At 42.2% G+C, this 16,703-nt stretch overlaps 1 pseudogene; it reads left to right on the top strand.

Annotated features, from left to right (window-relative positions):
- Positions 1-14,017: 14,017 nt before the first annotated feature.
- Positions 14,018-16,111, top strand: LOC144710057 (UDP-glycosyltransferase CGT pseudogene; annotated as a pseudogene).
- The last annotated feature ends 592 nt before the right edge of the window (positions 16,112-16,703 follow it).

Below are 16,703 nucleotides of genomic sequence, written 5' to 3'. Positions count from 1 at the left end.
TAGCTTCATTTTTCATTTTTTAATTATTTTTTAACATTTTCGCTATGTTTTTCAGATCAAAAGCTTTCTAGGTCGTTCAATGGCGATGATCGCAGTCGGGAGGCCTAGAAACATGACATGTACCTGATGGGAGACCATTTTTGAAGACCCTTCCTTAGCACGTGAGTGGCTGCATCGCGAAGCCAGAGCCGATGCAAAGGACCCAGATTTGACGTATACTGTGTGATGAGACTTCTCGAGTACACGGTGGTTTGATTTCTTTCAATTTTAAAACTTTGAATTATGCACGCATTTAGGGACAACCCATATGTATTTTTGGCCGTCCCATCAGTATTTTCTTGCATAAGTAGACACGTCAGATGAGCCCGTCAGATGGCGGCCCTTTTTGGCGACCCCTAAATCGAGCCTGTTACGGCATCCGCCTCCCCCTTATAAATGGGAAGAGGGTGTCCCATCGCACATTTGGGAATTTCTTGAAGAAAATCAAGTTTCTTGTTTATTTTTCGAGGTTCCCCGCCTCTCTTCCCCCATGGGGAGAACTCTTTTAATTTAGTATAATTCTGTAGATCCGATCGCGCCCAGCAGAAGCAGCGCCACCATGTTCCACCCCAACGATCGTCATGCCGCATTGCCACCGTCAGACATTCACGCCTCCCGCGCCAACGCCCAAGCATGAACCAGCCACCGAATTCCATTTCATTTTCTATGCTCGGGCCTTGTGGCTCTGAAATCTGGTAGTCGCTGCCGCCGGTCTCCCCTCTCCGGTCGCCATTGCTCTCGACCCTCCGGATTCTGACCGTCTGAAAAGCTCCACCGTGCCGTGCACCTCTCCGTCGCGCTGCGCACCTCTCCACCGTGCTGTGCACCACTCCGCTGCTCGCCGCTCCGCCACTCTACCCCAGTTGACGACCGCCATAGCCCCTGCTCAGGTCGTCTGAATCAGTCGAGTTGAATTGGCCGATTCCACTCAGGCTGATCTGAGCTGATGGCCCAACTCGGTTTGGTCGACCGAGTTGAGCCAGTCGAGTTGGACACCCAGACCAGACCAGTCCAGGCCGGCCCAAACCTACCGACTAGTCCAGCCAGACCGATCCATAGCAGCCCAAAACTGCTGATGTCGACTCAGTTCGGCCCATATCCCTTTGACCGGGCCCAAACCGATCAAGGGTGGCCCAACCCAATCTAGTCCGGCCTCAATTTGGCCCAGCCAGGTCCAAAGAGGACCAAACGCCCTCCTGGTCCTGTCCAGGCCACTTTGACGGCCTCCACATCCATTGTTGAACGCTTGGACGCACCATTTCGTAGTGCCCCGCGCTGATAAAGCTTCCATAACTCTGTGGTCAAGTACGAGATACAGCGGAGCCGACTCGAACACCACGGGTATGCCCGAGGTTGCTGCCAAGAAGTCTGTAATCATCTCTGATCACGTTTGCCCTTGTGCCCATGCTCCTTTATCCCTCGTGGATCCCTGCTCTTGGATCTCGGACGTACGACAGAGCTGGATCGGAATGCCTTGGTTACACCCTAGGCTTCCGCCAAGAAGTTCGTAGTCACAGCCTAGAGAACGGAGTGACCTCTGACGCCGACGCTGACGCCCCCTCAGGTCATACCTCTGCACTCCACTTTGAGTATTATTATCATGTTCAGTGCCGGTCTTGTGTGTTCCACCGTCGGGGATTAGCTGAGTTAGGTTCCTTGTTGTATTCCGCGCCGTCGGGGGACTACCCCAATTGTGGTATTCCGCGCCGTCGGTTTTCTTGAAAATCTGTCGCATTTTGGGAGTCTGGCCTGATGCCCAGATTTTTCCTAGAGTTTCACCCTAGGTCAGCCATAGAGCTCTGCTTCTCATTGGATTTCTGATTTTGCATCATCATCATGCCAATGCATCCTTTTTGGTCATGTTATCCTAGTTTATGGTTGTAGTACGTGCTGTGGATCCCGGCATCTGACGTGTTGCATCACTACCACCCTTAAAATTTTAAGGGAGAGGGAGGAGAGAGCAGAGAGAATGCATCAATCGTGATCTGCTGAACACGATCGTGTGTTCCAACTTTGACCATGTGATGTGATTGTAATTGGTCACATCAGGTGGTCAGATCCATTGGACATGATTACGTGGTGTGATTGGATGGTCCCGATCGCACCAAGCGCATTAACATAGTCCCAGATTCTTAAATAAATGAATGACATCGGGTAAAAATTAAGACCATTGTATGCATATTTGAAATGCACTTAATGTGCCCCCTAATTTCATCTTTCTGCGTGCCTCGTGTGTGCCACATGCAGGCCACATTGTGCACCATTTGTGTGCTCCCTAGATGCCACATAAGCACCACGTGGGCGCCTATCCCACATTGCAGACCTTGCACTCCTGCGGGTGCCATGTGTCTCATGGGTGTTTACGCCACGTGGCAACATTTTTGTCCATATAAATTTTTCATTGGATCACGAATTCTATCCTTCAGCTATCTAAATCATAAAAGTCTTAAATCATGCATAAAATCCTGATATTTCTCATATATCATCAAAACCTATCTTTGGAGACTTAATTATCTTTTGGATACCTTAAATGCATGGAATATGATCGGATCGACTCCCTGAATTCATGGATCATCCTAATATGAAAGGATGATCCTTAATTACTAGAAAAACTTAATTGGCCATGTGTCGGCTAGAGGACATTTGGATTGTCGTTGGTATCATTTCATTCGTATTGCATACCCTTTCCTGTTTCCTAGTGCTGAAATACTCATGAAAAGTGTGAGAGGTTAACAACTTGAATTTGGATAGGTCAAGTGGGATTAGTCTCACAAACTAAGCACATAAGATACATAAATGATGCATGCAAGGGTTAGGATGCAAACTCATGTAAATATAGTATTTCATCTTAGAATTAGCATAACTTCATGATTTCAGGATGAATTACTACCTAATTTTGGGATTCTGATGTATGTCAGCAACGACAAATTCGTGCTTATGAGAGTCTTAGAATAATGGACCTGCTTTTTTTAGTGTATGGAACTTCGTACATCTCCTATGGTCATTTGTGGAGCGCAAAATGATTGTATTCATGTAAGAAATATGAAAGGATTACATGCCTTATATAGGCTAACAAAGAGAGAATTAACCTATGTGGGACTAATGAATAAGAGGAGAGAGAAAGAGAAGATTAGGCCTATAGACACATCATGCCCATCTTGGTGTTGATCCCATCATAGGAGACACCTGGTAGGCTCTTGGTGAAGATGTGCCCAAGTTGCTGATATGATGCGACAAATGGGGTTGAGATAATTCCTGCCATTACTTTATCACGAATGAAATGGTAGTCCCCCTTAGTATGTTTGGTTTCTTGTGGAACACTTCATTCTTGGTGATGAAGATGGCAGCTTGATTATCAAAGTGCATAGGCATAGGTGTAGGAGGCTCTATGCCACGTCCTTGTAGCATAAGTTTAAGCCATACCATCTCTAGAACTGTGGATGCCACAGCATGATTTTTGAACTCCGCGCTGGAGTAGGCGACCACCTTTTGCTTCCAAGAACGCCAAGTGACCAGATTGCCACCAACATATAGGTAGTAGATTTGCGATCCCATGGGTCAGCCGCATACGACACATCTGAATAAGCTTCAACTCGAAGATAATGATGTCGTCGATAAAGGAACCCTTTTCTAGGTGGACTTTTGATGTACGCAAGTACCTGTAAAGCTCATGCCTAATGAACTTGATGTGGTTCATGCATGAACTAGCTCAAGACACTATCCGCATATGCAATGTCGGGCGTGTCACTATGAGGTAAATGAGTTTCCCCATCAACCGATAATATTGGTCTGAATGAGCGAGAAGTGGCGATGACGTGTCCCAGAACGATGGACGAGCCTCATGTACGAGGCCGTACATTTCTCATGTACGAGGCTGTTCTTTTTATCACTCATTCTCATCAATGTAGCATTATCCATAATCATGCATGCATATCATCTGAGATCTTAGTCTTCATAAGTGGGACCTTTCTTTCTCATATATATTACACATTTTGCACCCTAATCATAGCCTTCTCCAAAGCAGTCTATCATTCTTACTTCAGCCACCTTTCTATGCAAATCACACAAAGTAGAAACATACTTTCACGGTGCACTCTTGGAGGTGAGTGGGTGGGTGGGGGTCTTTTACACTAGGTAGCCTCCATTATGAGTGAATGAGCGATTGATAGATAGAATGGGTAATGATGCAGCTCCGCTTCTTGAGAGAGAGAGACACCGAGAGAGAGAGAGAGGATCATCTCCTCTTTATGGTGTTAGATTCACTGATATGCCCAACCTCTACTACGACTAAAGTTCGTCTTCGAGCTATAGCCGTTGAGAAAATCCCAACATCCTCTAGGAAGTTTGACCTAGCCATGGAGTTCTCATGTGAGCAGTGGAAATACAATTAGTAAGTTGGTATTTCATTCTTGACTTTTTAGATCGAAAGATGACATTCTCCCGCAGGCAATCCCATGGTGATTCTAAATAAAATCCCTTCCACACTTCTAGGGGACTAGCAATGATTAGTTGGGGGTATGATGACAAGAAAAATAAACATGATAATTCATGCTTATTCCATGCACTTTAGAGCATAATTGACTTTATTTATGCATGTTATCATGGAATTATACAAAAAATGGAGTACAAGATGAAGTGGTATTTTTACATGATGAAGTGTAAAAATGCAAGGGATGTATACATGCATGGAATCACTTGGGATTCAAGAATCATAAATGAGGCTGGAAGTGGGTACTACATAATGGGAATAGCGAAAGGTTTGTCACGTGAAAATAGGTAACCAAAGAAAAGTTTCAATGCACTCTTAGAGGATACTGAGCGGTGAAAATCCCTACACTACATAGGTTCGGCTATCATCAAGCTAAGGAGTTCTCACTTTTTTGCTCTCTATTTCACTCCATCTTATCCCATACCACGTCCACCATGTGATTACCCAATCCTCGGTTTATGTTACACTCAAAGGTCAACTTAATGTTATTGCAGCTCAATATCCCATGGGTTTAATTTACAACCACTAAGTCAATACTCATCCCTTCACTTATAAGATCTATAATGACACAATATACACTTAATACTTACAAAATTCTAAAGATTTAGAATGAATTTTACAATATTCTTTTAGCACATGTTCATAATAGCCTAGAAATTCTTACTATCTGAAATTCCCTCCCCCAACTAAAATATGCATGGTCCTCAATGCATGAGTAAAGAGAACATAAATTTCAGGGGCATAAGAATTTTCAAACAGTGAAGGGGAGTGTATCGCTTAAGCCTTGCGTGTAGAGTTGTAAATCCTTTCCATTTTCCTTGTGAACCAATTCCTCCAGGAATGCCCTTTTCTGAAAACGAAATGACCAAAGCAAGCATAAATAAGACATACTCAAGTAAAGAACAGAAATAAACAACAAAAGAAGACGTAAACTGATTAGGTGGATGGCGGTGGTTCCGGAGACTCGGGAAGCTCTTCAAGATATATTGATTTGGACTGAGGTAACGAGGAAAAGTCTATGAATGGTTTAAGTCGTTGACCATTCTTTGAACTGGGCATAGGTTTTTGGTTCAGAAATTGTGACCACACCATTTTCAAAGAGTTCGATAATCTCAAACGGCCCATCCCATCGCGACTTCAATTTCCCTGGAAAAAGTTTTAATCGTGAGTTATAAAGCCAAACCTTCTGCCCCACATGGAATTCTCGTCGGTTAAGGTGCATGACATGAAAGGCTTTAATCTTGGCTTTATAGATCTTTGAGTTCTTGTACGCTTCGTTCGGGAGTTCTTGAAGTTCATGCACATGCAATAAAACATTTCTTCCCTGTAACATCTAAAGAGAGATTAAATTGCTTAATAGCCCAATAAGCTTTATGCTCAATCTCCACTGGAAGATGAACCTATGTGGGGACATTCCTAAGGGGATTTTATAGGCTATCCTATATGCCCAAAATGCATGATAGAGTCTACTTGATCAATCTTTTCCAACCAGACGTATGATCTTCTTAAGGATTTTCTTGATTTCTCTGTTGGACGCATTTTCTTGTCCATTAGCTTACGGATGATAAGGTGAGGTGATCCTATGCTCTAATCCATATTTTTTAATAAGGGAACTAAATTTATTATTATTAAAATGACTCCCTCCATCACTGATTATAGCCCTAGGACATCCAAACCTCACAAAGATATTTTGTCTAATAAATTTCACTACCACTCTATGATCATTCTTTTTACCCATCGAGATACATAATCAACAGCCATCAAAAAGTATTCATAAACCTATGAAGTAGGAAAGGCCCGATGAAATCAATATCCCAAAAATCACAAATCTCAACCTTAATAATGGGCTGTAATGGCATACGATCATTGTTCCTTATATTTATTGCCGCTTGACACTCCAATCAACTAGAAGAGAATTTATAAGCATCCTTAAATAATGTTAGCCAATAAAAACCACATTGTAGGACTTTAATTTCTGTAATTCTACTTACATATTTTCCTCAACAAAAGGAATCATGACAGAAATTCAAAATGCTCCATTGTTCTTCCTTGGGTATGCATCTTCTAAAGACTTGATCAACTCCTACGTGGAACAATTGGGGTTCTTCATAATAATAAAATTGGATTTATTTTGAAAAACCTATTTCGATCATATGTATCCCACTCATCTGGAATCAATAAGGTACCTAGATAATTAACTATATGTGAATACCAAGGTAAGGTTTGGCTTTTGATATTAAAATGTAGTCATTGGGAAAAGTATCAATGATAGGTGTCTGTGTATCTATAGAGAGCCTAGAAAGGTGATCAGCTACTACATTCTCTACTCCTCTCATATCTTTGATATCTATGATAAATTCTTGCATAAGTAAAATCCACCTCATTAATCTAGGTTGTCTCTTTTTTTTAAAGTAAAAGCTTCAAAGCAGAATGATCGGTATAAACAACTATCTTATTACCTAATAAATACAAACAGAACTTTTCTAAAGCAAAGATAATTTCTAGAAATTCCTTCTCCGTGCTTGTGTAATTTACCTGAGCTCCACCTAAGGTCTTGCTAACGTAGTAGATGGCCACGGGTTTCTTGTCTAACCTTTTCCCTAGAACCTCTCCTACCGCAAAGCCTGAAGCATCACACATGAGTTCGAATGGCAAACCAGAGAGTGAACTAGAGATTCTTTGATCTTCACGAAGGATCTTTAACACTTTCATCTAAAATGAAATGGACATTTTTGAAAGTAAGTTAGTCAAAGGTTTGGAGATTTTAGCGAGGTCTTTAATAAATCTCCTATCGAAACCGGCGTGGCCTAGGAAATTTCTAAGTTTCTTGAGTGTGGTTGAAAGAGGAAGGTCCTTGATCACTACTACCTTGGCCTTGTCCACGTCAAACCCACCCTTGCGGACTTGATGTCCTAACACTATTCCCTCCTCCACTATAAAGTGGAATATTTCTCAACTAAGAACCAACTTGTTCTTCGCGCATCTCTGCAAAACTTTAGCCAAATTAGCTAAACATGCATCAAAATATGAGCCAAATACAGATAAATCCTCCATAAAAGTCTCTAAACAATCCCCCACTAAATCTGAAAACATTACGTTCATACATCGCTGAAAAATAGTGGGTGCATTACATCGACCTAAAGGCATGCGCTTGAAAGCAAGGGTACCTACCGGACATGTAAATGTTGTTTTTTTTTATCATTTCATGAATATCTATCAAGAAAACAATAAGAATTTTGTTCAGATAATTTTTTAAGGATTTGGTCAATGAATGGAAGAGGATATTCATCTTTCTTTCTTACGCTGTTAAGCTCTCGCTTTTAGCCACTTAAGGTTTTCTTTCTTCACAACCTGAAACATATGTGGGTTCAATCTTCTCTAAGGGATTCCAGAAAGTTTAGAATGTTCCTCTATCAAGATTCTATTCTCACAAATATCAGGTCTATTTCCTTTAATATCTTCAATTTTCCAAGTGATAACCTCTTGATAACATGATAATACCTTAATTAATTCTCATTCTTACGTGTTGGATAATGTAGATGAAATAATGACAGGAAGAGAATCTTTTGGGCCTAATGATGCATACTTAAGGTGAGAAGGAAAATTTTTAAGCTCTATTTCAGAAGAAGGAAGAAAATTGGGAAATCTTCATATATCTCATTTTCTACATCTTCCGTATCAACTGTAAATAATTGAAGACGACGTAAATCAAACCCAAAATCATATTCCTCAACCAAACTCACCAAACACATGTACTCACCACTATCACTAGGAGCTCTCATAGTATTGGAAATAGGGAAGTTAATTTCATTTCCTCCAAAATTTAATGCTATCAGCCCCTTACCCCAATCTGTTACAGCTCTAGTAGTGGCTAGAAAGGGCCTTCCTAAATAATAGGGCATGACATAGATTTCCTTATGTCTTCATATACACTACTAGAAAATAAACAGGGATATGATAATTTTTTCACTTCAATAATCACATCTTCTAACTTCCCATATGGTTCCTTAGTTGACCCATCGGCTAATTGGAGTTCTAACACAATGGCTCTAAGTCTCCAAATTTAAGTTTATCATATAAACCCTTTGGAATCACATTGATACTAGCTCCTGAATATAATAGAGATGTATTAAAAATCATACCTTCAACTTCAGATTTGATCAATGGAGCTTCCGGATCTCTTATTTTCCTAGGTATTTCATTCAATAGGATCGAACTTACACTTTGGGAAAGATGAACTCTCTTAGGTTTCTAGTGGGAGTAAAAATTTCTTTAATATATTTTTCATGAGAAGGAATATTTTTAATAGCATCTACTAAAGGAACTAACACTTTGCGAATCATAAGGTTTCTCTTTTGAAGGCTTTAAAGCCCAAGGGAAAGAAATGGGAGGAATATAATCTTTAGGATTTGGTTATCATTTATTAAGGGATTTAATGATATCCTCCTTATTTTCTTTCTCATCATTCCTATCCTTAGACTCTTCTAAAACTTCTATTGGTTTCTCCTTTCCTGTAGATACATATGGGTCATCTAGTCTCTTTCAATTCCTAAGATTAGATATTGCATTTACATTCTTATTATTTACATTCTTATTATCATTTTATTTTTCCATATCAATAAATAAGGTATCCTCATTAAAAACATCACTATAAATTGAACAAATGTTCGTAGGATTAACAAGAGGTTGTGTTGTGAGTTGACCTTTTTTTATGTAATGATCATATTCATCAACTTTACCTTTCATCTTCATGTTTAGATGTTGATCTTGGTGTTCCACACTCCTCTTGAGTTGATACAACTCATCTTTATCTGTTGCATAGTAGATCCTTGCTGCTTAATCAGGCTCTGCTGATTCTTCTTATCTTCCCGTAATCCCCTAATTGTTCTACTCAAGGTTTCATTAGTAGGGTTAGAAGAATTTGAGCTTAAAAAGGCTTAGAATAAGATGAAGATTGGTTAGGGATAAAAGGTTTAGCTTTAAAAGAATTTCTCCCTCCTAGTCCTTGGAAAAGTTTCTGGTCTCCTCTGTTCCAATTTCCCCCGCTGAAATTCCCTTTTGTATTTTATTTACCTTGATCGTTGTTGGGTTGTCCGAAGGTGTTCATTTACTCCATCTTTGGGCATGCTTCGTCAACGTGATCGTTTGAGGAAAAAAAAGAGACATAAACATTTGAAACATGATTAACCTCGAATTATAAAGTTGCATTTGAGGTCCCTGCACCAAAGTTTTCATATGACACGTTAGTTCCCCCATATTCATACTCAACTTATCGATATCCCTTTTCATCACGTGGAACTGGAGATCCATTTCCACTCCTCTCTTAGGGGTTGTAATCATTTTATTCTTAGAGAAACTTTTCTGATATGCCCAATTTTCTACTAAGATTTCCATGAAAGTCATGGATTCATCCGCAAAGAAACTTTGATAAATAAATAATCATCAAACAATTAGAATTTAATCATCTCATAAATAACTTTCAAATTCTATCATAAAATCCTAAAAAACACAGTCAAAACGTGGACAGGAGACCTGATGAAGGATCCCATGGTCACGAAAGTGTTTGGTGAGGGCTTGAAATTCGCCTCCCCAATCGAACTGAAAGGTTTGAAGTTTCGAGTTGAACTGCCGTTCGACGAGGGCCTGGAAACCTAGGAATGTGGAGTAGAAGTCGCTCTTGGCTTTCAGGGAATAGATCCAGATATATCTGTTGTAGTCATCTATAAAGATAACATAATGATGGAAGCTAAGAGGGGGGTTGAATTAGCTCATTTACTTTTAATTTGCCTAAATTACTTTTAAAATTCCTTGGATTGTCGCTCACCTTCTTTCTCTCGAACACAAGATTTACTTGGTTCCTCGATCCGCTAGTGATCGAGTCAATCCAAGGCCCCCCTTCGAGTCCTAATTAGGACTCAGGATAACCTTTCTAAGGATCCTCCCTTGTAAGGCACCCCAACCCAACTCACCGAGTTGCCTCTACAGAGGAGTCTTCCGATGGTACGTCACGTCCTTGGGTGCACGAGCTTCACCCCCGAATCGCCTTCGGGTAGACCGTCATGAGCTCTTCCTCGTACGTCCACTTCCCTCGTCACCGTCACGTCCTTGGTGCCACCAACGTCACCTCCCTACCTTCTCGATCTTCAACACCTGTTCAGATTAGTGGCAGAAACGATATACCGCTCCCCGTGATTGATCAAAGGTCAATCACCGCTCTCAATGATGTATGAATGATCAAATGCACTAAGATTCAAAATGTGATATCAAGATCAATTCTGCAAATCTGTCTCAGAAGTACTTTCAAGATCAACAAATCAATTCCTCTTAATCGCTTTCAAAAATAATATCAATCCCTTCACTATCCTTCACAAAATCTCATAAAAATCACCACTAACTCAATGGTTGTGGAGGAAACTATTACCCTATTCAGTAAATGAATGAGTGATGAAAATGAAAAACTTCCCTTGAGAGTAGAGAAGCACAAGCACACTGATTGAAGGGGAAGAACTTCACAAGAGGGAGCACATTGTTCTTCAAAGAGGAGCTCAAGAGAGATGGTTTTCCCAGTAGGTGCTCAACCCTTGCTCTGAAGGGGTATTTATAGTGCTAGAGGGGTAGATTGTAATTTTCTGAGAATTTCAAAGAAAAATTCGAGCTCAAAAGGAGCTGTAATTAATTTTTTATGATTTTTCAAAGTTTTATAGAAAATTTCCTTAATTAAAAAATTAATTATAGTAATTAGTGCTAACTAAAGTAGTTAGGTTTAGTATAGGAATTCCAAAAGTCGGAAAACATGTGATTTTTAGAAATAACAAATGAATTTTGGAAAGTCAACCGTCGGACTCGACCTTTGGAATAAATCGAATTTCCTAATTCGATTTATCGGGTCCAAAGTAAGTTAAACATAGAAATTTTATTTCTATATTAAAGTGCACACGTGGCGCACTGGTAAAGCGCCACGTTGTCGGGGCGGAGGTCGAGGGTTACACTCCCGCCCGCCCCGTTTTTTTTTTTTTTTTCTATTTAAACTTTCTATTGCGGACCCGACCGCGGACTTAACTGGTTAAGTCCGCCCGTTGGGTCCGCCACTAAGGCTAATGGGCTCCGCCCATTTAGGCCTTATTGGGCCCTTTATAACCCAAAATAAATAAATAAAAATGATTAAAAAACCATTTCTCATTCAATAAAAATTCTTTTAATTTTTTTATTTTTTGACATTTTAAAATATTTTTTAAAATATAAATCAATATTTTAAAGACACTTTAAAACCTAAAACGCCCTTTATATTATTTAAAACATTTTAAAACATTTTCAGAATATTTAAAAAGCATTTTAATTATACAGAAGATTTTAACAACTTTTATTAAAAATTATATTAATAGCTCTTAATATTTTAAAACCTTTAACTTCAAAGAACTTATTAATTTATAAAGTCATGATTACTATTGTAATTTAATGTACATTAAAACACAAAAACCTCAACACATAAAATAAGAAATTTAAATGGGAGCCGACAAGCGCCGGTCCCCAAAGGTCCGAGTGAATGAGCTGGAGTGGCTTAGTCGACTGGTGCGCCACCGGGCGAAATGGCAATTGATGAGCTTTAGAAACACAAGAAGATTCACAAGCTGATGAATTAGATAAGTGCATGGTCGGAAGACCAAAATGTTTGATAATGTTTTGAAAAATCCGAAAGGAAGGGTGTCCGAGTCGATTGTGCCAGGTTGTGGAGGAGCTGCATTCACCCACAAAAACTTGTCGAGGATGTACCGACAGAAGACAGTACATGCCCACGTCAATGCTGCCCCAAAGGAGGATCCGGCTGGTGAGTGGATCCTTCACGAGACAGAGGTTAGGAAAAAATTCGACCGAGACATTATTATCCTGAGTGAATTGTCGTACCGAAAGAAGGTTTCGGGTGATTTTAGGGAGATGTAAAATGTTTTTGAGATGTAGTGAGCGAGTAGCGGAAGATAAAGAGGAGGAACCTATAGAGTTGATGGACAAACCTGTGCCATCTCCGACGTATATCTTGTCGGTGCCGTTGTAGAGTTGAGGATCAATGATTAGGTTGGCGTCTGGAGTAACGTGGTGTGTAGCTCCACTATCTGGATACCAGTAGGATGAGGAACGGTGGCTGGAAGACGTCGTGCTGTACGCTTGAGGGTGTGAATGATTTCCGGAGTCACATGAGGTTTGTGAGGGGGAGTAGGTGCTGCGAGCATCTGCCACAGGTGTGGTTGTGGTATGAGGATCTTGAGGGGTATAGGTTCGATTGAACCTTTCGTAGCACTCGAGAGCGCGATGGCCATGACGAGCGCATATCTGACATCATGGAGGTGGTCGCGGCAAACTTGGATTAGTGTTAGAACGTGGGGGGTCCTCGCCCATTTCCTCTACCGAAGCCATCACGTCCTCGGTTGGAGTTATCGGCTTTTGCTCGAGACTGGTTATTGACTGAAGGAGCCACTTGAGCTTGATGAACGGTGGCCGGAAAACCTGCGGGAGAGTCTTTGATCACTTGGTGCCGCGTGAGCATCGCGTCGTGCTCTCGGAGGTGAGAGATAACCGTTTCCAGACTCATTGGAAAGGGAGAGGTACGTACCGGTGTGATGATGGCGCCGTATTGCGGTCCTAAGCCTCGAAGAAGGACCTGAATGAGTGTACGGTGGTCCGGGCGTTCCCCGGCAGAAACAAGCGCACTGATGAGGTTTTGGAAGGTATTAATCGTTTTCAGGATTGCGAGCTTCCAGTGGTGGCTCTTCTGTGATATGAGAAAGGAGTTTGTGGGATTTCAGGGTGGGTAATACCTGTATTTTCCACATGACATAGTTGTCCCTCGTTCGTTGCACCCTCTTCTCGCCTGGTTAAACCTCTACCCTCTCTCTCTCTCTCTATCTCCCCCTTCCCTCGCTCTCTCTTTCCCTCACTACCTCACTCCCTCTCTCTCACTCTCACGCTCTCTCTCTCCCCCTCACTCCCTCTCTCTCTCTCTCTCTCTCTCTCTCTCTCTCTCTCTCTCTCTCTCTCTCTCTCTCTCTCTCTCTCTCTCTCTCTCTCTCTCTCTCTCTCTCTCTCTCCCGCGCCAAATTCCTGGGTATTATTTAATATTAGGTATATATATTTGTAGAATAGTGTAATATAATACATATGTATCTTATATTATAATGTATAATATTATATAGTATATGATAATAATGTTTTTTTAAAGTATAATAAAGATTTATATATATCTGCAGTGTATATTTATATCTATTTATATATATTATGATATGTATAGTAATTGATATATAATCAATGTATATAATTTACAAGTTATAGTATATATTATGTAATATATCAAGTAATAGGTCAAGTATGATATAAATATATTTATTTATGGCTGGATTAAGTTTACACCGAATTGATACCGGACCAACCGACACCCAAACCTAACCGAAGTTAGGTATAGGTATAGGACACGTCGGGACTCTGTATCGGAACGGGAGAACCCTAGTAGGACACGTAACCCAAAACTAAGCGTCACCATAAATAATGGAGCACGTCGCCTTCATGACGGAAATATCCCTGCTAGATCCGGGACTCTGCACAAGCCACAGGATCATGTAATTGCATTCCCACTTTCACGCGAATCCTGACGATCTTTTAGCTGCATCCAGTTTTTGCTTAAATATCGAGCCAAAGGATTCAAAACCTGACAGTTCAAATGTCTAACGGATAATACTACATCTTTGTCGTCAGAGTCGATAGGCAGACGGGTCCGCTAATTGCATGGCGCCGGCTATGTCGGAGGTGGGGGTTCCTCACTTCGCTATGCTTCCCAGCGCCGGGGTGGGCCATCTCACTCCTTCCTCCGCCTCGCCGCCGTGCTGGCAGCTTGCGTCAGCCGCATCACCTTCGTCTGGCCCACGCCAGTCGTCTCCGCCATTGAGGCTGACCACATCGCCGCATTCATCTCCTCTTCCCCGTTGTTTCGCCGTCTCGAGTTTCCCCTCCCGCCATTTGAGGCTTCTGTTAAGGAAATAACGCTCGAAGAGAAGGATGTAAAGATTACGCTCGGCAGTTTACCGTTATACTGCTATTTTGAAATAATAGCAGTGGACCGTTATCAGCAGAATCCTTACATCAGCTGAATGCCCTTCTCTATTCTTCTCTACTCCTCTCTTCTAGATCTCATATTGGCATCTCACATTTCTTAACAGCTTCCGCTGCTACAGATCTCTTCTTCCTCCAGTTGGAGAGAGTCTGCCGGGCAGCCCACCTCCTCGGTCTTATCCTCTCGTCTGCATCTCCTCCCCTCTGCCCTAATTCTTGACGTGCCTCTTACCTCCGCATTTTTCCCCGTCGCCCGTTGCATATGCTCACCTCCCTCAACGTTTCGAATCCTCGAATAGCAGCCTGCGTCAGCGACGCCACCGTCAAGATACCCGGCCTAGCAGAGGATCTGCCACCGTTCGCCCTCCCTCAACCTCTGCGAGACCCGAAAAATCTCTTCACCGTGCAGTTCTCCGAGAACGGGAAAACCATGGCAGACGCCGACGGGATCATCGTCAACACCTGGGAAGCGCTCGAGCCGGCGACTCTGGCCACGCTCAACGCCGGAGAGGTCGTGGCGGGCCTCCCACCGGTCATCCCCGTCGGCCCCCTCCTACCACCCTCCGGCAACTTGGCGGATGCTCCTTCCATGGCCTGGCTCGACGCGCAGCCGAACTCCTCCGTGGTCTACGTGAGCTTCGGCAGTCCAACGGCTCTTCCGCCAGAGCAGACGAGGGAGCTCGCCGCGGGACTGGAGAACAGCGGCTGTAGGTTCCTGTGGGTGGTGAAAACGAAAAAGGTCGACAAGGAGGAGGGGGAAGACGATGCACGATCCATGAATGAGCTTCTGGGAGAAGGGTTCCTCGGAAGGGTGGAGAGGAGAGGGAAGGTGGTGAACGGGTGGGTGGACAAGCAGGCAGTTCTGGACCACCCCGCCGTGGGAGGATTCCTGAGCCACTGTGGCTGGAACTCTGTGACGGAGGTGACCAGAGGGGTGAGGTTTGCTGGCCTGGCCGCGCGGAGGTGACCAGAGGCTCAACGCCATGGTGGTGGAGAAGAGCGGGCTTGGAGAATGGCCCAGCGAATGGAGCTGGGACAGGGACCACGAGATGGTCGGGGGGAGGAGATCGGCCGGAGAGTCAAGGCCCTCATGAACGGCACAGCCCCGGCCGCTAGCAAGGTGAAAGTAGACACGAACAGGGCCTTGTTTTTTGTTCTGTTCTTTTTCTTTTTCAAAAACGCCCAAAATTCGCACATTTGCACAAAATTAGATTAAAATTCGCACAAAGCGAACAAAAGAATAGAACACGGGACTATGCGATGTTCTGTTCGAATTAGTTTTTGTTCTGTTCAGAAAACCGAACAGAACTAACAATTCGCACAAATTCGCACCAAAAGAACAGAACGACCATGTCTAGGTGAAAGAGAAGGCCCTCAAAGCCACCGCCGAAGGAGGGAGCTCTGGCCCCCACTTAGACAAACTCATTGCGAGCTCTTCGGTTCCATTCGGATTTGAACATTTTGGTTTCTTTTCTTGTAGAGCCGTAATCCTAGCGTTTGCCCGTCCCGATACCGGTACCGGATGCCGGTATCGGGACGGATACCGTATCGGATACCGGAAAGTCAATTTTTCGGTATCCGTTCATTCTGATATCCAGATATCGGATATCGGTATCGGATACAGTGCCGATATCCGATACCGATATCCATCTCGATGTCGGCATCCGTCTCCCTCTTAGGGGGGAGGATGACGACATTGGATATCAGTTGTGGATATCGGTTTTCGATATCCACACCGAAAGTGTACTTAAAAATAATATTAATTGATAATTATTCAGCGATAGGTTGATTTATCATGGGCCAAAGAGTTAGGAGAGAACTTTTTAAGAGGTCAGTCATCACATTTAATATATACAGCTACGTATTTTTATTTTTTTCCATATGGGATAACCGGATTCGGGTTTGGTGTTCAATCCGAATCCCTTTATCCCATATGGAAGAATATAAAAATTTTCGCTTCTATTTATTGCACGCCTGTGATAATATATTAAATAATGACTAAATATACGGGCCAATAAATATAGTGAATATGGGTTATAATATAATTTTACCGTTCAATATAATGTCGGATTCATTTAAT

The sequence above is a fragment of the Wolffia australiana genome, chromosome 12 (genome assembly GCF_029677425.1).
Source record: "Wolffia australiana isolate 7733 chromosome 12, ASM2967742v1".
NCBI lineage: Eukaryota > Viridiplantae > Streptophyta > Magnoliopsida > Alismatales > Araceae > Wolffia > Wolffia australiana.
This window is presented reverse-complemented; position numbering and strand designations above follow the sequence as displayed.